At 40.0% G+C, this 25527-nt stretch overlaps 1 long non-coding RNA gene across 3 annotated transcripts in view; it reads left to right on the top strand.

Annotated features, from left to right (window-relative positions):
* The window catches only part of LOC309620798, a 432804-nt gene that overhangs the window by 210446 nt on the left and 196831 nt on the right, over positions 1 to 25527 (top strand). The window lies entirely within an intron of this gene.

The following is a 25527-nucleotide window of genomic DNA, read 5'->3' as shown; positions in this document are numbered from 1 at the left end:
GGGTGGTACATATAGGATTTGTGGTAGGTTTTTGACTCATTATGTCTCCAAATTAACTCCAGAGTCACAGATCTGTCAGGGTTATTCGTCTCCTGAACTTTTTTTTCTATCTTACTTTCACTAAGCCTTACATCTTTGCCTCCAACTTTCTGTTTAGCATATAATTTACATCCTAGTTCCTCATTTTCTCAGACTGTAAAATGGGGGTAATCATTCTTGTGCGTTCCTTGCCCACAGGGGTAGCAGGAGGATGAATGTCTTCTGCCTGTGGAGTCCTTTGGGCCCTTGGGGAAGATGATACTCTATTAATTCAAGGCAGTAACATTGAGAAAGGATGATGGTTAGGAACACGTATAAATTATTTAGAGTTTGATCCTCTCAATTTAAGTTTACCCGGAGTATTTTATAGTATTTGTACAGATTTCAGAGGCCGCGACAGATCTTTCTAAAGCCATGAAGAGTTTTCAGGCATATGCTGATATTAATTTTAGTAAAATATGGGATTTCCCTGTAAGTAGGATCATTAAAATAATTGATTATTGGAGCACATTACTTCATAAAAGTAATCCAGAGAGAGACACGAACTATCTCTCAGGCTAAAAAATCATAGACACTGTGATTGCAAGCCACAGAAGACTTTAGGAAGATGTCATAAGGGAAAATAGAGTCCTGAGAGGGTGAGAAGAGGAGTCTTCTGTTGCTTTTCTTCACAACAAAGGGGAATGCAAACCTCCGGCCATCCATTTTTATTTTAAAATTGAGGTAAAAAGCTACTGACTAGGCCATGAATGTGAACAAAAATGACATCGGAGGTTGAAACGGAGCTTAAAGGGACTACGTATTCTCCGAAAGTTTGCTACCATCCCCATAGAATAGGCAGGAAAAAATATCAAGCAAGGGATAAAGGATTCCACATGGAAGGGGAGGCTCTTCCTGGCCCCTATGGTAATACTTCATTTAAAAAGTTCATTTTTCCTCTGCTTCCTCCTGTGGCAGAATGTGCGTTTTGGGAGGGGTGGTCGGAGTGGAGGTGGTCAGGGCACAGTGGGGAGATGACCTTGTGTGGTTCTGCACCCATCACTGGACCAGCTTGCATAGGACACTTTACCCGGTCCTGCTCTCACCGTAAGAGGAGTAGTTATGAGCCCACAGAATCGGGCACAATCTCCACAACCCACAGAGAGCTGGCAGGCAATCACTGCACTTAAAATCTCTGTCCCATTTCCTCTCTTGACTTCCCCTTGAACTTTCTGTGTCTTCCTCCATTCACTTTGGCTTTGTGGATTTACATTTCTTGTTCTTCTCATTTAGAGGTTTTTATTGAAATCAATGTCCCTTCAAAATGATGAAAGAAAGAGATGAATTTTAACTATACAAGTAAATAGCCAATCACTGATACATCAGACAACATCCCATCATCCACTCAGGAACCTCTGAAAGGGAAGATTACTGCTGTTGCATGGGATGGCTGACTTGATTAAAATATGTAGTGGGGTTTTTTTATTCAAATATAGTACCATCATCAAATGTTATCATGAATATTTACATACTCATCAAGATAAAGAGGGGCTTTTCAGATTTTTCTGTTGGGTTTTGTTTGAGCCCTTTGATAACTGAAACAGAGCTGTTGACTATTCTGCTCTTACTTTCTGGCACATTCACAGAATTGTGGCAGCAAGAATAGTTAAATTCTTTTGCAGAATGTAATGTACAAGTACTATAGGTTCTATAGCATTTGTCATCCCTGAGTAGTGTAAGGGAGGGAAAATAAACTTTCCTCTACCCTTCTTGGTTCTGTTACCAAACAGAAGTTCGTGTGCCCGAGGCACAGTGAGGCCAAACAAACCTGAACATTTGGAGCAGAGGAAGGTTTATTGCAGGGCCAAGCAAGGAGAATGGGTGGATCATGCTCAAAAAACCCAAACTCCCTGATGGGTTTCGGGGAAAAGTTTTTAGAGGCAAAACTTGGGGTGAGGGCTGCAGGCTGTGTGGCTTTCTTCTGATTGGTTGGTGGTGAGGTAACAGGGCGGTGCTCCAGGGATCTTGTGATCAGCCTGAAGTTACCATCCCCCACCTGTTTGGGGGCCTTAGTTCCTGCAGAAGAACTCAAAGATATTTTTATGTATGTCCCTTGAGGAGGAACCAGGACCTTGCCCTGTGCTGCACTATTGTTTCTGGACTGCTCCTCGTTTGTTTTGCATTCCCTCCCTTCCCTGATGAGCAACTGTTTGAGTCTGCCCTTTGGAACTCAGGGAAGGTCTATCTAGGAGGCCAAATGAAGTCTATTTCCTAGAAACAGAAAACAGGGGACATGAGAAGGATTTGTACCCAGGAGGGCCCCATAGGGAACTGCTCCGATTCAGTTCTTGGCTGAGACACCCCCTATAATAAAAAGATGAACAGGAGAAAAACAAACAAAATTTTAATGACATGTATACTTCCTGTATACATGGGAGAGACCCAGGAAGACAAAGTAACACTCCAAAATGGTGCAAACTGCCACCTTAAATATCATCTCCAGCTAAAGACAAAAGAAGATGCTTGGGCATTGAGAAGGGGGCAGTTCCGGCAGGCTATCAGGAAAAGCACAGCAAACGATGGTATGCTTGTTATGCAGATGTAAGTCCTTGCATTCTGCACTGATAAGAGTTTCTAGAGATTTAGTCATCCTCCTCTCCCTGGTGCAGAGATGAAAATGCCCTTACAAGTGGAGATTTTCCTCATAAATGTGTAAGTCTCTTATAAAAGGGTAACTTCTACTCAGTTTTCTGAGTTTTTTTTTGTTTTGTTTTTTTTCTGTTTCTGAAAAATAACCAGTATGCCCAAGAGGCCTATTTTGGGGTGGTGAATTCTGCTCCCCTTCAATAGTAAAGCTTTTAACAGTATTAGGACTTAGAAGATGACATGATTCAATCCTCAGCCCCAGAGTGCATATTTGTATAATTATTTAAAGATAGGTAGTGTCATGCAGTGGAAAGCGTATAGAATGTGATGTCAGAATACCAGTCTAGTATGTATTAATTAATCACCATGCCTAAAGCCACATAGGAAATAAGTGGCCAAACTGAAACTCAAACCTAGGTTTGACTGACTAGATGTCCTATATGTCTAAACTCTAGCTGTGCAGGCCATCAGGTATAATAACTTATCCTATAATAATACCTGCCATACTGTATTGAGCATATACCATGTGCTAGACACTGCACTTTACATGCATTATCACATTTAATATATCACAGCTGAGGACATTGAAACTTCAGCTGTCTGTATGATTCTGAACGAGTCACTTAATTTCTCTGGACCTTGAGCGCCTCCTCTTTTTCCAAGCTTTCTAACTCTTAATTGCCGACAAAAGAACAATCGGGTGGTGCATATGATGATGACACTGAGATTCTGCCATCAGAACCTTAGGTCCACAAGTCCCCCCTCCCTCCCTCACTCAGTTCCTTTCTGCCTTCTGAAACTCTGCGTTATCTGACATTGGTAGCTGCTCCTGTTGCCTTCCCAAGAAATTCCTCTCCATTCTTTGCCTCTCTCTTGTCTATGTCTCCTACCTTTTGTTGACTGAAAAAAAAATGCAAATGTGAGAGTTGTGAATTAAGTATTATTTGGGGCAAAATGAGGACTATAGTCCGGGAGACAGCATCTCGGATAGCTCGGAGAAACTGCTCCAAAGAGGCAGGGAGAAAGTCGGTGTTCCATATGACTTTAGTGAAGGGGGGACGTGCAGTCAGGCACACGTTTTGGCAGAGCCTTGCAGCTAGTCACGAGGAGCAGATGTCACTGTCAGTGATTTTAGTGCTTTTCTAGATACGAGGAGATGCAAGAATTGGGCTCATAAAATCTTCTCCTAAAAATATCTAACTGTCTGAAGACCTGTTCTGCCAGTTTTTCCCAGAGCACAGAGTGCCTTATTCCTGATCTCCACCCTGAGCTCCTTTCAGGGGGTGTTGAAGGTCAGCAGCTGCAGTGGCTCATGATTTAATCCTTATAGAGGTAGATGGCAAGTGCCAATTTGTAGTTGGCACGTTTTTTTTTTCCTATGGGCACTTAAATGTACCTGTGCATCCACCCGCCCTTTAAAAGTATCACAAAACTCTTCCCTCAAAACTGTGTTCTTCCTGTTAATGCTCTCTTTCCATTTAAAAAGCAAAAAATTTTAAATGAGTTGTCTTCACTCATCATCTCTATTTTCTCACCTCCTGTCACTGTTAATTTCGCTGTGATCTGGCTTCTGTCCTGACTACTGTCCCCTCTCTGCATATTAGTTTCCTATGGCTGCTGTAACAAATTACCACAAATTTAGTGGCTGAAAATAACACCTATTTATTATGTTACACTTCCATAGGAGTGTGACTAGGTCTCACTGGGTTAAAACTAAGGTGTAGACAGGGCTACGTTCCTTTCTGGGGGACATTTAGGGGAGAATTTGTTTCTTTGACTTTTCTAGCTTCTGACAGCTGCCCGCATTCCCTGGTTCACATTCCGTTTCCTCCATCTTCAAAACCAGCAATGTCGGTTGTATTTCTCTGGTTCCCTCTCGCATAGTAACATCTCCCTTTGACTACAGGAAAGATTTTTCACTCTTAAGGACTCATGTGATTAGATTGGGCTCACTTGAATAATCCAGGGTAATCTCTCCATCTCAAATTACTTAATTAAAACACATCTGTAAAATTCCCCTTGTCATGTAGCCTCATATATTCATAGGTCTAGGGATTAAGACATGGGGGAGATTATCCTGTCTACCCCCCCTTATATACTTCTCACTGAACTCACCCAAGACCTCACTGTTGAGAAGTCCAATGGGTACTTTTATTACTTGTCTTACTGTACTTCCTGTCTACATATGACAGTGTTGACAAACTCTTCTTTCTTGAAACTCTCTTAATTTCTCTTCTTTTATGATCAGTTCTTTTCTGTCTTTCTGGTCTTCCTTTACTTTCTCCTTTAAACATTGCTATTCTCCAGAATCCAATCTTCAACTCAATTAATTCTCTCCTATCTGTACAAAAATCTCCTTCTGTTATCTCATCCATTTCCATGACTGAAAATGAAGTTACATTCACTGATGACCACATTTTACAGCCATCTCTAGAGTCTAGAACTATATGTCTGACTGTGTACAGTGAAATCTTTTCAGAATGTTAAGTCTTGAAGATTTACTAAAGACTAAATATTTAAGTCTTTAAGAGATATAATTGACAAATAGGAATGTATATATTTAAGATGTACAACTTGATGTTTTGATCTACATATAAATTGTGAAATATCACCACACTCAGGCTAAGTAACACATTCATCATCTCACAAAATTACCACTTATTTTTTGGTGAACACTTAAAATCTACCTTCTTAGAGAATGTCAGGTACACAATACGGTATTGTTAACTATAGTCATCATAATGTATCAATACATTAGATCTCCAGAACTCGTTCATCTTGCATTACTGAAACTTTGTACCCTTTAATCAGTGTCTCACTTCTCCTTCATTCCTGCCCCTGGCAACCACCATTCTGCTGTTTGATTCTGTGAATTTGACTATTTTAGATTCTACATATAAATGAGATCATGCAGTATTTGTTTTTATGTCTGGTTTATTTCACTTAGCATAAGAGTAATCAAAACTGTATGATACTGGCATAAAAACAGGCATGTAGATCAGTAGAATAGAGAGCCCAGAAATTAATCCACACATCTAGTTAACAGATCTTCAACAAAGGTGCCAAGAACATGCAATACGGAAAGGATAGTCTCTTCAATAAATGGTGATGGGAAAACTGGATATCCATGTGCAGAAGAATGAAATTGGATGCTTATCTTAACACCAAATACAAAAATAGACTCAAAATGTATTAAAGACTTAATTTAAATGTTAAGACCTGAAACTGTAAAACTACTAGAAGAAAACAAGGAAAAAACTTCTTGACCTTCGTCTTGGCAATGATTTTTTTTTTTGGGTCATGACACCAAAAGCACAGGCAGGAAAAGCAAAAATAGACAAGTGGGATTGCATCAAACTAAAAGGCTTCTTTCACAGCAAAAGAAATAATCAACAGAGTGAAAAGGCAACCTATGGATTGGGAGAAAACATTTGCAAACCATCTGATAAGGGATTTATATACCAAATTTATAAGGAACTCAAACAACTCAATAGCATAGACAATAACAACAGTACCTGATTTAAAAATGGGCAAAAGAATGGATTAGACATTTCTCCGGTAAAAAAGAAAAAACATACAAATAGCTAACAGGTAACATGAAAAGATGCTCAACATTACTAATCATCATGGAAATGCAAATCAATCCACAATGAGATATTACCTCATACCTGTTCCAATGGCTATAGTTAAAAAGACGAGAGATAACAAGTGTTGGTGACGATATGGAGAAAGGGGGATCTTGGTGCACTGTTGGTGTGAATGAAAACTGGTAAGGCAATTATGGAAAACTGTGGAAGTTTCTCAAAAAATTAGAACTACCACATGATCCAGCAATACCTAATCTGGGTATATATCCAAAGGAAATGAAATCACTATCTTGAAGAGATATTTGCACTGCTATGTTCACTGCAGCATTTTTCACAATAGCCACGATATGGAAAAACCTAAATGTCCTTTGACAGACAAATGGATAAACACACACATATAGCCTTTAAGAAGAAGAAAATTCTGCCATCTGTAATAACATGGATGGACCTACAGTCAGATCTTTACATGGATGTCTCACAGGTACCTCAAATTCAGCATGTTCAAAAGGGAACTCATCAGTATTCCTCCCCTGTCAGTCCAAATCAGCCACTTCTCCTGATTTCTTATTTCAGTCAATCGTACCACCATCTACCTAATTGCCCAGCCCATAACATTTCACAATATTCTTAGCAGCATTCTCTCCCAGGCCAGCCCCAGCCACTATGGAGGCTACTTTCTCTCAGGGGTTCTTTCTGTTCCATTTCTATTGCCATTATCTCAGTTCTTGACCTCAACATTTCTCTCTTAAGATTCCTACAAAGACTTTCTTGCTAACCTCCCCCTTCCCCACAACCCCCCCCCCCCCATCTTTTCTCCACACCATAGATGGAAGGGCTGGTTCAAAACTTACCTTCTTAAAGTCTATTCCAGGGTTTCCCCACACTTTCAGAATAAAATCCAGGCTCCTTAGCCTGGCATGTGTATGATGTACCTTTATGGTCTGGCCTCATCTTAGCATTCCATTTTCAACTCACCCTGCACCTTCTCCACCACTCACCCCTGCAACCCTCCCCCCTCATGCCCTCTGATCTAGCATTATTTTGTTTCCTCAGGCTTTCCTGACTTAGCACATGTGGCTCTCCTTTCTGAGAACATGCTTCCTTCTACTTGCCCCACCTTTACCCATTTAAGAATTTTAAAAAACCCAAAATAGGAAGGAGAAATTGGATATAGAGGTTAAAACAATTTAACCATATACATATGTTCAAATTACTTTTAATTACTCAACTAATACCTTAGTATATAATCTTATTAAAATTGTTTAAAAATTTAAATTCCTGCCAATAAGGCCGGTTGTCTATGATTACCCACTCCCTTTATGTATATTGTTCTGCAACGTGCTTTTTGACTGGGCTCTGTGTCTTGGAGATCTCTGTCAGAATATCAAGATTTACCTTACTCTTTTTATTTACTGCTCATTGTTACACTGTAAGCAGACATTCTAGTATTGAAAGACATTTAGGTTGTCTCCTGATTTTTAATTTTTACAAATATTGCTGGGACTTCCCTGGAGGTCCAGTGGTTAAGACTCCGCACTTCCACTGCAGGGGGCACGGGTTCGATCCCTGGTTGGGGAACTAAGATCCCACGTGCCGTGTGGCACAGCCAAAAAAAAAAAAAAAAAAACAACAACCAAAAAACCACACACATTGCTACAGGGATTATCCTTGTAAAAATGCCATGCTGTGAACATGCGCAAATACTTCCTTATGGTAGATACCAATAGATAGTGTTCTGGCGACACTGACTTTTGGTTCCCATAATGGACATTATGCATTTACTTGTTTTTCTCTCTCATGGTTCACTAGTTCAAGAGAAAGGACTGTATCTTATGGTTTGTGTATCCTTAGACTTAAACAGAGCCTGGCATATTTACAAAGTACTTGCCAGATGAATGTGTCTGGCTGCTCTCATTAAACAAAAGGCTTCCTGACCTCTCTTGTTTATTGTGGTCTTAGTCTGACCATCATAGTAATCTTTATGCAGAGGCCCTCTGGCCCTTGAGCCTGGGGCGGTGCTTCTCTATATTTAGCGCTTGAGAGAGACCCGTTATAGCTAATTGGGCATGCTTTTGCACATGTTACCACCTGAGATTATCATTTTTTCACAGACCCATGTACTTCCATTTCCTGCATTCAGCTTCTTGGAATAGCCACATCTTTGACAGCCCTACTGTGGCCTCCTTCGCACGTGTAAGGTGTTGGAAGATCTAGATGACTACTAATTTTCTAACAATTTTCAATAATTCCGTGTTCCCCATCTATAAAATGGAGATGATGTCTATCACATATCTCCCCCACTGCATATAGTAAGAAGTATTTAGAATATGCTCTGAGACTTTCAGATGACGGTACTATATAGATGTTGCATGAAGCAACTGTGGAAAGAGGGATTTCTACATTAGTCCATAGGTGTGTGTGTGCGTGTGCCCCATCCAACCCATTACATTCTGCCCCTTTAGGTCAGAGACTGTATCTCATCCTGCCTTTATTGCTTGTACCTAGCAGGTGTTTGGCTCTATGTTTATTAAATCAGTGCACTGGCTATCATAATAAATAGGTATGGCCAAGATTTATTTGGCATGATCGACTGTGCTAAGTTCTATGGTGTTATTTCTTTCAATCAGTGACTTAATGAGCACATTAGTTTGTGTCAGTCACGGTGCTAGATGCTGGTGATACAGTGGTGAACTAGATAAGAGTGTCCCTGGTATCCTGGGATTTCAGTGTAGTGATCTCGGCACAGGGAGTTTTTCAAGGGGCAGTGATGGTGAGACGACGACGACTCCTCCCCTCCCCCCTCCCCCCCCCCTCCACTCGAGCACCAGAACCTTTCAATCCCTCTGTACCCTATGCCACACTTTACTGTTAGGCCTTGCAAAAGAAGCCTACCCGATGAAAGGGCATTGGTAAACACTTCCCGTGCAGAACCCTGCAAAGGGAGAGAAAAGTCATTCTCTTGTAGAATCTATCACGGTTTGTTGACAGAATATATTCCTCTAGGACCCCCTCCCTCAGTTTTTCCTCAGAAAACCATACTGTTTATCGTTGCTCTCTTTGTCATCATCTTTCAGTGTCCTTTTTTCATTTCCCTGCATTACCCCAAAACCTTCACTGCCCTTCTGCAGCCTGTCAAAATCATCTCCTCATTGGCTAACACTGCATGCTACATCGATGCCCATTTCTTGGCCTTGCATTGCCTGTGCTTTGCCTTCAGCCTGTTATCCTTTGTTTATTGTTGCCAAACTGCTTTTTCAAGGTTGAGCTCCAATCTTACCTCCTCATTGCTACTCTGACCCTCTATCCTCTCATCCATCTTTGAACCCAGTTTAAGAACAAACGTCAACAGACTGTTTCAGGATTGCCCGTATTCTCTTCCCAGTAAGACTGTAAATCCTCGGAGAGCTGAGTCCATGTCTTTTATTTAAAAGGCACTGTGCTCCACACTGTGAGGCACAGAACAGCGGATCAATAAAGAACTTTATCAATTTAGAGCAGCATCATTTAGATGCCGTGTGCGAACAGATGAATGGGTGGGAGATGCTTGAGTCAAATTACGTTAAACTTGTGGTGCTGTAACATTTTCTTTCATTCAGCGTTCACGTAACACTTATGGATCACCTCTATGTGCCAGGTACCATGATAGATTGTGGTGATTCATAGATGACTAAAAATGGCCCCTTGCCCGCAAGCATCTCCTTATCTGGTTAGACAACACAGAGGTTAAGAAATGAATATATTACTGGGTGATAATTGCTCTCATGGAGGTATGCCATGGAGGTGCCATGACAGTTGAGTATAATTTTTGTGACTTTCTGTCTGAATTAAAAAAAAAAAAATCCCACAAGGACTCAGAGGCAAAGAATATACAAATCAATTTTCACTGCAAAGTAAAGGAGCTGTTACAGTGGAGGATTACTGGACTGAATGTCAATATTATGACATAGCATGAGTGTGTTTCATGTTTGGTAATTGCAATCATTGTTGCTTTTGTTGTGGTCATCCATGTACAATGCTTGGTGTCAGTCTATTTATCTCTTGTAAAAATAAAATACAGTGTGTGTGTGTGAAAAAAAAAAGAAAAAAACAAACAAAAAGAAAACAAAAGAAATGAATATATTACTGGGTGATAATTGCTCTCATGGAGGTATGCCATGGAGGTGCCATGACAGTTCAGGAAGGCTGACCTCAGTCTCCTTAGGTGTGGTCAGGGAAGGTTTCACAGAGAAAGTCAGGCATGAGCTGACTTTTGAAGGTGGCATATGATGTGAGCCATATTCAGCTTACTGGAGACATTGAATCCCAACTACTTGTGAGATTTCTGACCCATCCAAATGTAGATAACTCATATCAAACTCTAACCTGATGTGAGGTATATGCTTTCCCTTTGGAGGTAATTAGGCGCCTCTTAGGCCTTTTAGTAACTTCAATGCAGGAAAGCACCGTGCAGCATGAAAGAGTTCTTGCATTTCCAGAATCTGAGCAACCTGGCAGAACGAGACCCTTTGGATTAGGGGCCAGTTTAACATAATAGCTGTCTGAAGTCTTCAAAGTCTACTTGTAAAAACAAAGTGGCAGTTTGACTACAGTGTATTCAGCATCTAAGGTTCCTATTGCTTGGCTAAACTTCATTACCCTTATCAAACATCTCTAATGCTAAATAACCATAATCCCTCCTTTGTCTAAGAATAAATGCAATTACTGACTATACAAGGTAGGGGAAATGAAATTGGCTTAGCAAGCTTCCACATGCCACCTCCAAGCTGAAAGAACACAAAACTCTATTAATTCTTAACTTATTTCTTGGCTGCACACATTTCCATACACCGCATATGTTAATGTGTGGAGAAAGTGTGCAATTTATAACAAATGCATACTTAGAAGCATTGCTAGGAAAGCAACATTTCAGAGCTTAGCTGCAGAGGCAGGAGGCCTGAGTTCACACCTCTAAACCTTGGAGACTAACACCCTACATACTCTGGAGGCAGTTCATCTTCTGTTGATGTCTGCAGTTGGCTCCTGGGTTCCCAGAAGCAGCAGGACAATCGAGAGAATCCAAGGAGAAGCTCCAGTTTTGGCTGGACTTCTGGGAGAGCAGGTGGTTGGGAGTAATTAAGGTCTGATTCCTGGTGGCCCTCACCAACGTAATTAGGCACCTTCAACCACTAATGAATCTCACACGCGTGTTGGGCTATTTAAATCATCCAAGAAAGCCTCGGCCACAGAGACATCTTGCATCACATTCAGGAATGACCTGCTGGGCTCTCTGTCCCCAGAGCTGTCCAGCCCTCACAACTGAGGGCATTTTTAATCACCTGCAAATTCAGTCTAGCTCTTGACTCGGGGGCCAGTCCTGTCTGAGATAGTGGGATTTTGAGGTGCCCTAGGGCAATAGCTTGTCATCGTAAGCATTACATTTGGTCAGGATTTGACCTCATCTATCAGTCTAACAATTCAGATTCTTTTTTGTTCTTGTGACAAAGAACTGTTCTTGGACCCCAGCCCTTAGAACTGGGTTTCTGTGATAGATGCCTGGCCCTGAATCTTTCAGGCCTAGGGTCCAGCCTTGTTCTTTCTTTAGCCCTCTTAGAAACTGGAGTTCTGCCCCAGACTTGAGCCCATTGGATTTCCTCTCTGCTAATTGCTACCAGACAAGAAGTTCCTGGATGTCTAATGCTGTGTCCCATCTATCTGCCAGACTAATCAGTGGCTTCCTTCTTCCGGATATTCCTCATGCTGACCTCCTTACCTCAACCAGCTGCCCCATTCTTTTAGCTTTGTGTCAGAATTCCTCCCAAGGCCACGTCTCAGATCTCTAGACCTTTGAGTCCTAGTGCTTTTCTCTCTTTTTTTTCCCCTTTCTTTTTTGAGTGCCTCAGCACACAGGCACTTTATCTGTTTTCTTTGCCTCTTAGTAGCTCTCATCACCAGTTATCTCTTGGAATTCTTCTGTCTCTCAAAGACTGGCTAGGAAATGAGACAGTCTTTTCTGCACACACATGCTTGTTGACCTCAAAGACAAGTCCACAGGTCCAGTTCACTTTAAGACTTGTGCTTTTAATCATGGAGAAACAAAGAGGGGACACTATAAAAGAATAAAGTTATTATAGTCCTTCTCTGTACTTCCTAACACCTTGTTGGTATGGTGCATTGATTTATGCTCCTTTCTTCTATTTGTCCCTGCTTTTTCACCATATTTCCTATTCCATCTTCCCTGTTTTGTTCCATCAAACCTTGCTTCTGTAAAAACCCCTTAGCTTACAAATTTTGTATGTTCATCCATTCAGCAATTTTTGAGTGCCTACTATAGGCTAGGCACTGTATAGGCACTAGGAATGTAGTGTTGAACAAGGAAAATCATGCTCCTGCTATTATGGAGCTTGTGTTTTAGTTAGAGGGAGATTAGTAATGAACACATTAAAAAGTATGTATGTATGTGTGTGTGTTTTTTTTTGTGTGTGTATATATATATGTATATATATATATAAGAGAATATCAGATACTAGTAAGTGATATGCAGCAAAATAAAAGACAGTAATGGGAGAGTGACCAGAGCCTATTTCTGATTGTGTGGTCAGTCTGCTTTTCTCAGGAGCTGAATTTTAGGCTTAGAGCTGAATGACATAAAGGAGACAGGAATGTGAAAATCAGGAGGAAGAACATTCCTAAAAAAGAGAACAAGTGGCACAAAGGATTCCAAGACAGTTACAAGTTGGTGTTTTTGAAGGTGGAAAGAAGGGCATGTTGAATGAAGCACAGTGGATGAACGGGAGGAGAGCGGTATGAGTGAGGTCAGAGAAGTTGAATCAACAGGACTTGTTCATGGGCTGGATGCTAAGGGGTGACGAAGGGAAGAGTGGATCAAGGGTGAGCCCTAGATTTTGGATTGGCTATTGTGTATATTTGGTAATACTGGTTTCTGAAACGGGGAAGAGTAGTGAAGAATTTGGAAAGTGAGAGAGAAAGAAAAAGACTGTTCTTTCTCGACATTTTAAGTTTGAGAAGCCTATCGCATATGCCAATGCAGACGTCAGGTATCTTCCTTATATTTAAATCTATGGGATTGTGTAAGATTATCTAGAAGGAGTGTAGATAGTTGAGAGAATGGTGCCTAGATCTGAGGTCTAAGGCTTTGTATCCTTAAGAAGTCTAGCAGAGGAAGATCCAGCATCTAAGACTGAATACAAGCAACCAGTAGGAGGAAAACCAAGGGCATAGCATCAAGAGAGGCACATGAAAGAAGTTTTAAAGAGAAGGGAGTGGCTGACTGCCAAATGCTACTGAGAAATCAGATGAGAGAAGAGCAAAATTGGCCATTGTTTTTCACTACATGAATGTCATTGATGACTTTGACCATAATGGTGTCAGTGGCGGAGTGTGGACAGAAGCCTAAATGGAGTGGGTTGAAGAGAGAATGGGATGTGATGGAGCTGAGACAGAGAGATACATGACTCTTTGAAGAAATGGTGCTGGGAAAGGGACCAGGGCAAGTGAGCACATGTAGAAGAGGTGGAAGGTTAAGACATTTTTTTTTTTTTTAAGTGGGAGATACCAGGTCATGTTTGTATGCAGATAGGGATAATCCAGTAGGAAGAAACTGAAGTTGCAGGAGAGGACATCATTATAGGATGGAAATTCTTGAGTAGGTAAAATGGAATGGGATCCAGAGAGCAAGTTGTCGGGTTTAACTATAGGAAGTCTGTCTGAAGATCCAAACAAGGCAGAATACAAGGTGATCTCTTGTCTCAAATGGATATTGTTCATTCATTTCTAAGCCCCTAAAGGTCATACACCCCTTAGCAGTGATCTCTGCGGACATTTGCTCAGGACACCTCTTTCCAACATCTCTTACGGGGACTTTTGCAGCATCTACCTTACTGTGAGTTGCCTGTGTGCTCCAGGTCTTAGTCTGTTCTGCAACTAACTGAGCCCTGGCTCTCTAGGCTTTGAGCACAGAAATCCTAGGGCTTGTAGACAATCATGCAGGGCCTCATAGGCACGGTAAGGAGTTTGGGAGTTAGGTTTTTGTTTGTTTGTTTATTTCAGCTTTATTGATGTATAATTAACATATAACATTGTGTATGTTTACGGTGTATTGAATACAATGTGGTGATTTGATACATGTATATATTGCAAAATGACTACCACACGAGGGTTAGTTTACACCTCTACCTTTTTTGTGTGTGTGGTGAGAACACTTTAAGATCTACTCTCAGCAACTTTCAAGTACAGTATACAAAATGCAGTGGGAAGACACTGGATGGTTTTCAAAAGGAAATTAAGTTTCATTTGAAGACAAGGACTCTTGCTCTTCTGTATACAATAGATTGGAGGGGGCAAGAGTGGAAGGTGAGGAGAGCCCGAGGGAGACTGTTGAAATATTTTAGATGAGAGATGGTGGGACTACTAGTGTGGTGGCAATGGAGATACAAGTAGATGGATGTGAGAGTTATTCCAGCTCAATTCTATGATTTGATAAAACGTTACTCCTGCTTAAATGAAAGGAAAATGGAGTCACTGAAAAGAAATAAGCACATAATTCAAATTTTAGTTGGTAATACATAACAGTGAGATCATTATGTGCTAAGGAAACGACCTATATAAAAGCACCTGGCACATAGTAGGTGTTCAACTTAAAAAGCTGTCTTAAAATTTAACTTAGAGGGTGAATAGTTGACCTGTTGTTATGGGGTACTTTGAAAGACCTTAAATGTAATCTCAAACCATTACTTTGGAATATTTCAAATTAATGGATACATTCCAAATCATTAAAATGACTGCAAACTCATTTCCAGCCCAGGCATCCTTCTGCATGGTTGTCTTCCAAAGGATAAGCACACACACACATAATCATTACAATTGAGTCTGATCATGTATGCACGCTGTAGCAGGTGTAGCAAGGGTTCTGCCCATTTGTAATTCTGTCCTTGGTATTTAAAGAGTAGTGCAAGCTTTGCCTCTGGCATTGAGACATTACCCATTCATTAGGACCGGGCAAACCAAGTTGTTTATATAAGAATAGATCCAAGTACTGGCTTAGTCCTGAAGGCTAACCACTACCACACTAGACACTGCAATTCTCAGTTTGCATTTTAAAAGACCACTGTAATCATTGGTTCTCATAGGAAACCACACAGCATTCCTGGGAGAAAAATCAAGACTATCCGGCTTACACAGCATGTCTATGGTCAGACTAGGATTGACATTTCTTTAGTGGGTGTTTGAGGGACCGTCTAGCAATAGTGGAGGCCTTGTGTTAGGAAATATTAGGAGATAAGGCAGGCAAAGTAAGCTGGGGGCCATGGAAAGCTTTTTAGCCTTAACTATTGAGTTTGGGCTTAATCCTGATCACAGCAGGGAACCACTTGAAATTTTAAGCAGGGGATTTTGAACAAGATTTTTTTTTTTCCCAGCTTCCCGAATATAGGGTTTCATTTAGCACCAGGGAGATAAAGTTCCTTGGTGGGCCTTTTTATAGCTCAACCCTGGTGGCAGCTTGATATATTTTCTTTCTTATAAAGCCTCATCCCTCATTCTATTGAAGTCAATGGTCATTTACTGAATGCCTGTCATGTGAAAGGCACTGTGCTAGGCACTTGTTTGTTGTGTGTTTAGTAGAGATCTCATATGTCTAAATCCCTAGGCAGCAGGAGTTCTGAAAAAGTTATCTTGAATAGGGGTTTATACCTTTAAATGCTCAGCTTTAGTTTTTCTCTCTGGGGATTATTTATTTTGTGGTTCAAGTGATTAACCCAGGGCTGCTAGATCCTTCCCATGACTCTGTCACCATGCAATGTCATTTCCTTTGCCAGTTCACTATTGCCTCTAGGATCAAGTCCAAATGCCCTGGCTTGGCTTACCAGCCTCTTCACAGAGCTGGCCTCAACCAGCCTTTCAGTCTTATTTTTTCTACTCCTGAACTCTCACCCCCGGGTGTTTCACATTCAACTTCCCCTAAGTACACTATCTGGATTACAGAGCAAGCTAGACTTTGTGATCTTGACTTGCCCTTAGTATATCATGCTACTTCGTGTCTCTGTGGTTTTATATGCCATTGCAGTTGATGAGCATGTGTCAGATCCCTTGGTGTGTTGAGACTGAAAAAGATGCAGTATCGAACCAGATTGCAAACTCCTTTTATTTAAACATTAGGAATTATTTCCAGGCAGAGATTATGTATGGTTTGCCTCTATCTCTCTTCTTCCATCCAGGGCCTCACTGAGTGGCTGGCAGATAGGAGGTGGCCAGTACAAGTCAGGAAAATGAATGTGTGTGCAGAGAATTCAAACTCATTTCTGTATAGCCTAAGCCAAGCAGAATCAGGATAATGAGTCTGCCAGAGGCCAGGGGGTGCAGTGCAGTGGGCAGAGAAACAGGGAGGATGTGTGGGGAGAGCCTGAAAGCCAATGGGCAGAATTTTTGATTATCTACTGTTTTAGATCATCTGCCTCACTGCGTCCCTCCATTGGTGTGTATAATTGAGAGCAAGGAATGGATCTTCTGGTTAATTGGTTTTTCTGGTTAACTCGTAGTTGACTGGAAAATTTTCTTCTTTTGGAAAAAAAAATCCTCTCTAACATATACTGAATACTATTTTCTCTCAGTGCAATATAAGGCCAAAAGAAAAATCTTCTTATGATTCAGGAACCATCAACTTTGTGTTGAATAAATACTCCTGTATTATAAAATCAGCATTTAGTAGACTTCTATTAGTCTGTACTTAGTGCAGTGTCCTGTGGAGGATACAAAATGAGTAAGACCTACAGAATGGACTGGAGCCTGGCAGAGTTCTTTGGGAGGAAATCATGGAGGAAATAGGTCCAATGCTTGAGGCTTAGGTCACTGAGAATGGAAGGGACAGAGATGCATTCCAAGTTGTGCAAAACCTGAGTGCGAAGCAGCAAGCCATGAAGAGCAGGTTGCAATCAGGGACTGGAGGACATGAGCTGTCGCTGCGGAACAGAGATCTAGGGGGATCAGAGCATTCGAGGAGAGCCTAGTGCAGGAGCAAAGCTGGAAAGTGTGTTAGGAGGTTAATTTTGGATGGCTTCGAATGCCAAGCTGAGAAATGTGGACTTTATTCTGTAGGCAACTGGAAGCTGGGAAAGGGCTCAATTAGATCCTTCGTTTTAGAGGATCACTCCAGCAGAAGTGTGAAGGATGTGTTGGAAGGGAGACTGGAGCCAAAAAGAACCGAATATATGGCCGTTTCAATGGCCCATTCATTCACCCATTCACCCATTCATTAATTCATTCAACAAGTATTCAGGTAGCATCAATTTGGGCAAGGCACTCTTCTGGCCTGGAGGAGAAATGGCGGGTTAAAGGAAGGCTAAGCTAACAAGAGTGAATGAGAAAACTGAAGAAAGAAATCAATGAGACGGATAGAATTTCAATGTTATACAAGTAGAAATGGGGTCAATTCTAGATTTCCATTTTGTTTTCATGCTGAAAGTTTGAGTTGCAGGAATAGGAGTAGAATTCTCCCTGTGGCATATTGAACGCCTCTGCCCGAGCAAAGCATGGGGCGAGGCGCTGGTTTGGGGGTAACGGCCCGAGTTTCCTTTCAGGCTCCATATCCTCAGAAAGCATAGGATGCATCCTTAAGCAGGGGGCAAATAGGATTCATTTTAAATCCCACTGGGACTTTGGGAGTAGCTTGACTTAGGTCAGCTATTACATTCTCATTCCCTTTAATTGGCTGCTGGAAGGGGCAGCATAACTGGAACATCTGCAGGTACTTGTGGAATATCTGGTGGAGGTATAGGGTGAGGATGACAAAGTTGGTCTGAATTAAGGAGGAGGACAGTGTTAATTGGTTTAGATTCATGGGTAGCAGATTGACAGAATTTGGTTTTTAAATTTTGGGGGTGACATAAAGAGAAGTATAAATTTGAGTATGTTAATACCATTAACTGAATACCTCTTTCCACTTATTTGTGTCTCTTTTGCCTTATCAGCCAAATGAAGTGGTTGAAATAGATCATTTCTGTGGTAGGGAGAATAATAGTGCCCTAAAGTTTTGTCCATGATCTAATCTATAGAGACTGTAAATATGTTGTATGGCAAAGGCGGGATTAAGGTTGCAGATGGAATTAAGGTTGCTAATCAGATGACCTTGAAGAGATTATTTTGGATTATCTGAGTGGACTCAATGTACTTACAAGGGTCCTTAAATGGGGAAGAGGGAAAGAGAAGAGGCAGAATCAGAGAGATGGCATCATGGGAAAGACTTGACCAACCATTGCTGGCTTTGATTATGGAAGGGGCCACAAGGGAAGGAATGTAAGCTGACTCTGGATGCCGGGAAAGGCAAGGAAAGGGATGCTCCCACAGAACCTCCAGGAGGGAATGCAGCCCTGACCACACTTTGATATTAGCCCAGTAAGCCCTATTTTGGACTCCTGACCTCCGGAACTGTAATACACTAAACTTGTGTTGTTTCAAGTCACTAAGCTTGTGATAATTTATTCCAGCAGCCATAGGAAACTATTAAAAACTTAATGACTTAATTTCTTCAAATATCCCTTAATCTAAAAGTTGTTAACAGGGATGCACATCTTAATCATGTATTGCTGTAAAAAACATATCTGAGCCCCATTCCCAGAAAGTTGGATGCTATAGAGGTGAGGCATGGCCCTGCTACCTTACTTCTTAAAAGTTTGACAGGTGATTCTAACATACTCCTCCTTTTGAAAATTACTGTAATCTCTCCCTGAATGTCTGTTTAGATGAGAAGAAAGAGCCCAACAATAGAGTCATACAGTTATAGCTATGGAAATTGACGTGAAGAATGAGCGTGAGAGATGGGCCGTGAAGCCTTAACGTTGTAACCTAGTTTTTCGTTTTCATGTCTTAGCAACCTGCAAGAGAATCCCTTGAGTAGAAGCTGCCTACCTGCTGTTCTCATTAAACAACAAACATTGGTGCAGAAAGTCTTTGGTAGGATGTAATTATCTTAAAAATCCTTTTCTCCTTGTCTTTGCAAAAAGCAAATGATATTGTCTTGCTTTACAGTATTTTCTAGGTCAGGACATATTAAAAAAACAAATCTATGGGTGAGTCATTTGCACATATTTTCAGACTTGGCACTCCATTGAAAGCATTCTGAGATCATGCTTCAAAGAACCAGTAACAAGCACAGAGTTCTGTGAAGTCCCTTTCTTGAACAACTTTTATTCCATACACTTAGTAACCTTAGATGGTTATTAATATTAAATTCTTCTCAGGACAATCCCCAGTACATTTTTTTCCTTTAGTGATGGTCTCATTTTAGAACCTGTTTCTGTCAATCATTTCTTACTTCCTCTTAAGACCTTTTTATCACATTTAGACTTCTTTGGCAGCTGGGCATTTTCATGATACCGCAAAGATATTTAGACCTTTTTATTGCATAGTCTCTTTAAAGTGAGAGAAATAGAGAAGTGGGGCAGGAAGGATGAAAAAAAAAATGGCAAGGATTGGTTCTAAAGTAATTCTGTCAGACTTCCTCTTGGTTCTGGTCCAGGAGCACGAGACTCGGGTCAGCCAGGTAGGAACATCGGTGCATCAGCCCATCAGTTGGACAGCCTATGGCCATCTGCAGATCCTCAATGCAACGGCTGGCAGAGACTTACTGGCGAGGCAGTGAGGAATGAGACCTTTGGGTTCAAGGAGTTAAATGGGATTTCTTGTGAAGACAGAAGATGAGGCTGAGTACATAAGGGCTTTGCTGAAAATGAGGGATAACTGCAGTGATTCAACACTTGTTTTAGCTCATTACCACGGGAGAGTGACAGTCCCGGTGGCAGCATATAAAGCAGGGGAAGTAGACCAAGTTAGAGCTAAGGAAAGCAGGCCTTCTATATGCCAGCACTAAAGGAGCTTCTGTCATCATAATCTGCCTGTGACATGTAAGTGAGGTCACTTCACATCAATAATGCATGATGGCTAAGAGGGAGGAAAACAAGCTTTCACGTGCAGCTGGGACCTGAAATTTTGCATTGTATTAAAATATATTATAATAGGGTGGCTCCCGTACACTTCTATGGGATTGCTGCCACCATGGCTCTCCTGGTGTCTGCTTTGTCTGAGTCCCTATTTCATAGGCGGACATAGCCCAGCTATACCAATCTTATCTTTACAAGCCATTAGGAAGCCATACGATATGGGGACAGAGTCACAGGTAATTGTGTGACTTGAGTACCAGCTGTTGTTCTGACACCAGCTAATGATGTGATCAGGCAGATCGTTTAAGCTCTCTGTGAATGGGTATGAAGATACCTAATCTTCTAGTGCCTTAAAGACACATCAAGGATTAAATGGGATGTGAATGACTATGAATGTTCTTTAATAATATATAAACCTATATATAAAAGATATCTAAGCCTATATACATGCAGGGTGTGATGGTTATCATGAGTAAGGCCTCTCCTTCTGGACTAGGTCTATTTCAGCCCCAGAACAAAAAGGACCTTCAAATAAGTGAACGATATCATGGATAAATGACCTACATACAGAAGCATAGAAGCACGGCAATGTTGTCATCCCCTATAAATAATCACCACAGTGAGCGGCAATGGCTATCTCCTTCCATTGTTTTCAAAGGCTTGTTCTGGTGCTTGTGTGGGTAGAATCTGAGTTAAATTTTAAATGATGACTAAGTAATTGTAGCTCTTCTCAATGAGTACCATTTCCACAGGAATAGTGTGTTCTTAAAATTTTTAAAAGGGGGCGAGCACTTCTGCTTCTGGACAAGATGGAGAAACAGGGACCATCCTCCCACTTCAAAGTACAAAACAATAGGCAAAATAAATGAAATAATGGCTTGTGAGACACTGGACATCAGGCAATGAAGGCAGTAATCTCCAAGGCAAACAAAGCAACCCCTATGATTGTCCTATATTTCTGCCCGGAGAGAGCTTCCCCGTCACATTGCAGGGCCCAGTGGACTCTCTGTGTTGAGGAGATGGAACTCCTCTGGGAGTCCAGGGAGTCCAAGGCAGCTAGAGTTTGCAGAACCGTGTAATAGGGAAGAAAGAGCTAGATATAAAAAGAACTGTAGAGATGTGTAGATGGTCCTCTTTGAGTGTTCAGATGAATTCAGATCAGCACTTGTGTAGGAAGAAATTACCTAAGGCTGGGGAAAGGAAACATCTGAAAGAACTAAAGTTAATAGTGCTTGGCATTTACACAGACTTAGGAATAGGGCCGATTCCTACTGGCTAGGCTGGAAAAACCTCAAGATTTATGAAACACTGGGTAAAGTAAACATGAGGATTTCAATGGAGTAGTGGAAATAATTATCCCTAGGCTGAACACTGTTGTGAGCCCACCTAACAAATCTTAGCAGCAAGACCCAAAAGTATCAAACTGTTTTCAAGTAACTGCATCCCAGAACAAAGCTCAGGACATACAAAAATATCAAGCACCCAAAAAGGAAAAATAATCATAACACCTGGCATCCAATCAAAAGTTACCAGTTATAAAAAGAAATTGGAGGGACTTCCCTGGTGGTCCAGTGGTTAAGACTCTGTGCTTTCACTGCAGGGGCCATGGGTTCTATCCCTGCTCAGGGAACTAAGATCCCGCATGCCACATGGTACGGCCAAAAAAAAAAACAGAGAGAAGTTGGAAAATTCAATTCAAAATGGTTAAATTGATTAATCAAAACTGAACCAGAATTGATACAGATATCAGAATTAGCAACAAGTAAATTAAAACAATTATGACTATATTCCATATGTTAAAAAACTTAGACACAGAAGTTGAAGACATGGAGCCAAACTGAACTTCTAGAGGTGATAACCACCATATTGATTAAAAATACACTGAAGGAGATTAATGGCAGATCATCCAACATTGCAGAAGAAAGTATTAGTAAATTTGAAGACATAGCAGAGCCAAGTATCCAAAATGGAACACAGTGAGAAAAGAGAATAAAATACAAATGAACAGATATCAGTAAGCTATCTGACCATGTCAGGCAGCCCAATATGCACATAATTTGAGTCTCTGAATGAGCAGAGAGAAGGGGACACTGAAAAAATATTTGAAGAAATAATAGCCAAAAATGTTTCAAATCTGATGAAAGCTATAAGCCCTCAGATCTAAGAAGTTCAATGAATCCCAAGCACAACGAATGTGAAGAAAAGAAAACAAATGCATATCAGAATCAAATGCCGTAAAATCAGTGATAAAGAGACAATCAGAAAGCCAAGAAAGTCACATTATGTACAAAGAAAGAAAAATAAGGATGGCAGCACATTTTTCACCAGAAACTGTTAAAGCAAGAAGATAGGAGAAAAACATCTGTAAAGTACCAACAGGGAAGAAAAAAAAAAAAAAAAAAAAAGACAGACAACTTATATCTCTGTACCCAGGAAAATACCTTTCAAAAATGAAGGTAAAATAAAGACTTTTTCATATATACAAAAGCTCAAAGAATTCATCCCCAGCATACTGTTACTATAAGAAATACTCAAGGAATTACTTCAAGCAGAAAGAAAATGATACCAGATGGAAATCTGTATCAATACAAAGGAATGAAGAGCACTAGAAATGGTAACTTCATGGGTAAGTATAAATATCTTTAAGATATAATTGTTCTAATAAAAATAATTTTTAAAATGTACTATGGGCTTTATAATATATACAAAAGTAAAATGTGTGATAACAATAGTACAAAGGTCAGGTGGTGAGAAATGGAGGGTGATGTTCTTGTACTATACACACAAACTGGTATTACTTGACAGTAGACTGTGCCATGTTTAAAGATGTGTCATGTTTAAAGATGCTACAAACCCTAAATCAATCATTAAAATAACAAAGAGTTATATCTACTAAACCAAAAAAAAGCAGTAAAATGGAATCATTAAAAAACATTCAAGGAATCCAAAAGAGAACAAAGAACAGATTGACAAATACAGAGCAAATAATAAGATAATAGACTCAAACCTAATGACATCACATTATCACATTAAATGGAGATGTTTTAAGCACTCCAATTAAAAAACAAATATTGTCAGATTGGATGAAAATGCAAAACACAAGTACAAGCTGCCTACATGAAATACACATTAAATATAAAGACACAAATAGGTTATCAGTAAATGATATAAAAATACCTCGCTAACGAAAAACATTTTGCCTGTAACATGCTAATCACTAGCTGAGTGGCTATATTAATATCAAAGTAGATTTCAGAGCAAAGAATATTACCAGGAATAGGGAATGTCATTTCACAATGACGGTGGAGTCAATTCATCAAAAGGACATAAAAATCCTAAACGTTTATGTACCTAATCATAGAGCTTCAAAATATGTTAACAAAAACTGATAGAACTGCAAAGAGAATAGACAAATCCACAGTTATGGCTGGAGATTTCAATACCCCTCACTCAGTAATTAATAGAGCAAGTTAAATAGAAAATAGGATTTAGTCAACTTGAAAAATACTATCAATTGGCTTGACCTAAATGACATTTATAGAATATTCGACCTAATGACAGCAGAATTCACATTCTTTTCAAGTGCATATATAGAACATTTACCAAGATGGAACACATTCTGGGCTAGAAAACTACTTTCAACAAATTTAAAAGGATTCACGTCATACGAAATATATCCACTGACCACAATGGCATCAAAGTAGAAGTCAATAACAAAAAAGTCTCTGGAAAATCCATAAATATTTGGAAATGAAATTACAGACTTCTAAATAACCCATGGATGAAAGAATAAATCAAAAAGGGAATTAGAAAGAATTTTGAACTGGATGAAAAATTTTTTAAAAATTCTAATTTGTAGGATAATACTAACACAACAATTGGAGGGAAATTTATAGCACTTAATGCCCGTGTTAGAAAAGAAGAACAATATTAAGTCCAAGATCTAAGCTTCCCCCTTAGGAAACCACAAAAAGCAAAGCAAATTTAGCTAAAATATACAAAAGAAAGAAAATAATGGAGATCAAAGTAAAAATAACAACAAGGAAAATCAATGAAATCAAAACCTGGTTCTTTGAGAAACCCCTAGCCACACGGATCAGGATTAAAAAAACAGAAAATATATAAATTAGAGTATCAGAAATGAGAGAGGCAATATCTGTATGTATTATATAGATACTAAAAGAATAATAAATCATGAACAACTTTATGCCAGTAAATCTGATGACTTAGATGAAATTGACAAATCTTAAAAGACACAAACTACTAAAAGCTCATGTAAGAAAAAATAGATAACCCGAATACACATATATCTAGTTTTTATACATTGAATTTGTTCGTATAAACCTTTCCATATCCAGATGGCTCCACTGTGGATTTTGTTGAATATGTGAAGAAGAGATACTATCAAGTGTATAGAAACTCTTCCAGAAAGTTCAAGGAAAAGGAATACTATCCAAATTTCTGTATGAGGTCAGGATTGTTGTGATTTCAAAAGTAGACAAGACATTACAAAAAAGAATACTACAGACCTATATCCTTCATGATCATACATGCAAAATTTCTAAATAAAATATTAGCAAATCAAATCGATCTGCAGTTGGTTGACTCTGCCAGTGTGGGACCCTTAGATACAGAAGACTGACTATAAGGGGCTTGAGGATCCCTGGATTTTGGTATCTGCTGGGGGTCCTGGAACCAATCCCCTGTGGATACTGAGGGACAACTGTATGTAAAAACGATAATATATCATGACCAGATGGAGTTTATTCCAGGAATTGGGGGTTAGGTTAGTATTTGAGAAGCAATCAATGCAATTTTCCGCATTAGCAGATTAAAAAAGAAGGTGGGACAAAGTGAGAGAGTGGCATGGACTTATATATACTACCAAATGTAAAATAGCTAGCTAGTCGGAAGCAGCCGCATAGCACAGGGAGATCAGCTCGGTGCTTTGTGACCACCTAGAGGGGTGGATTAGGGAGGGTGGGAGGAAGACACAAGAGGGAGGAGATATGGGGATATATATATATATATATATAGATGATTCACTTTGTTATAAAGCAGAAACTAACACGCCATTGTAAAGCAATTATACTCCAATAAAGATGTTAAAAAAAACCCCATATGATCATATCAATTTATGCATTAAAAACATTTGACAGAATGTAACATCCATTCGTGACAAAAAGTGTCAGCAAATTAGGTATAGAAGGGAACTTCCTCAACCTGATAAAGATTATCTACACAGCTAACATCATTCTGAAGATGAAAGACTGAATTAATTTCCTCTAGGATTAAGGACAAGAATTCCAGAAACAGCTTTCCCACCAGGGTGAAGGACAGGGATTCTT

This window comes from Balaenoptera borealis (genome assembly GCF_965194805.1).
Source record: "Balaenoptera borealis genome assembly, chromosome: X".
Taxonomy (NCBI): domain Eukaryota; kingdom Metazoa; phylum Chordata; class Mammalia; order Artiodactyla; family Balaenopteridae; genus Balaenoptera; species Balaenoptera borealis.
The sequence above is the reverse complement of the archived record's forward strand: the minus strand, read 5'-3'. Positions and strand labels throughout refer to the sequence as shown.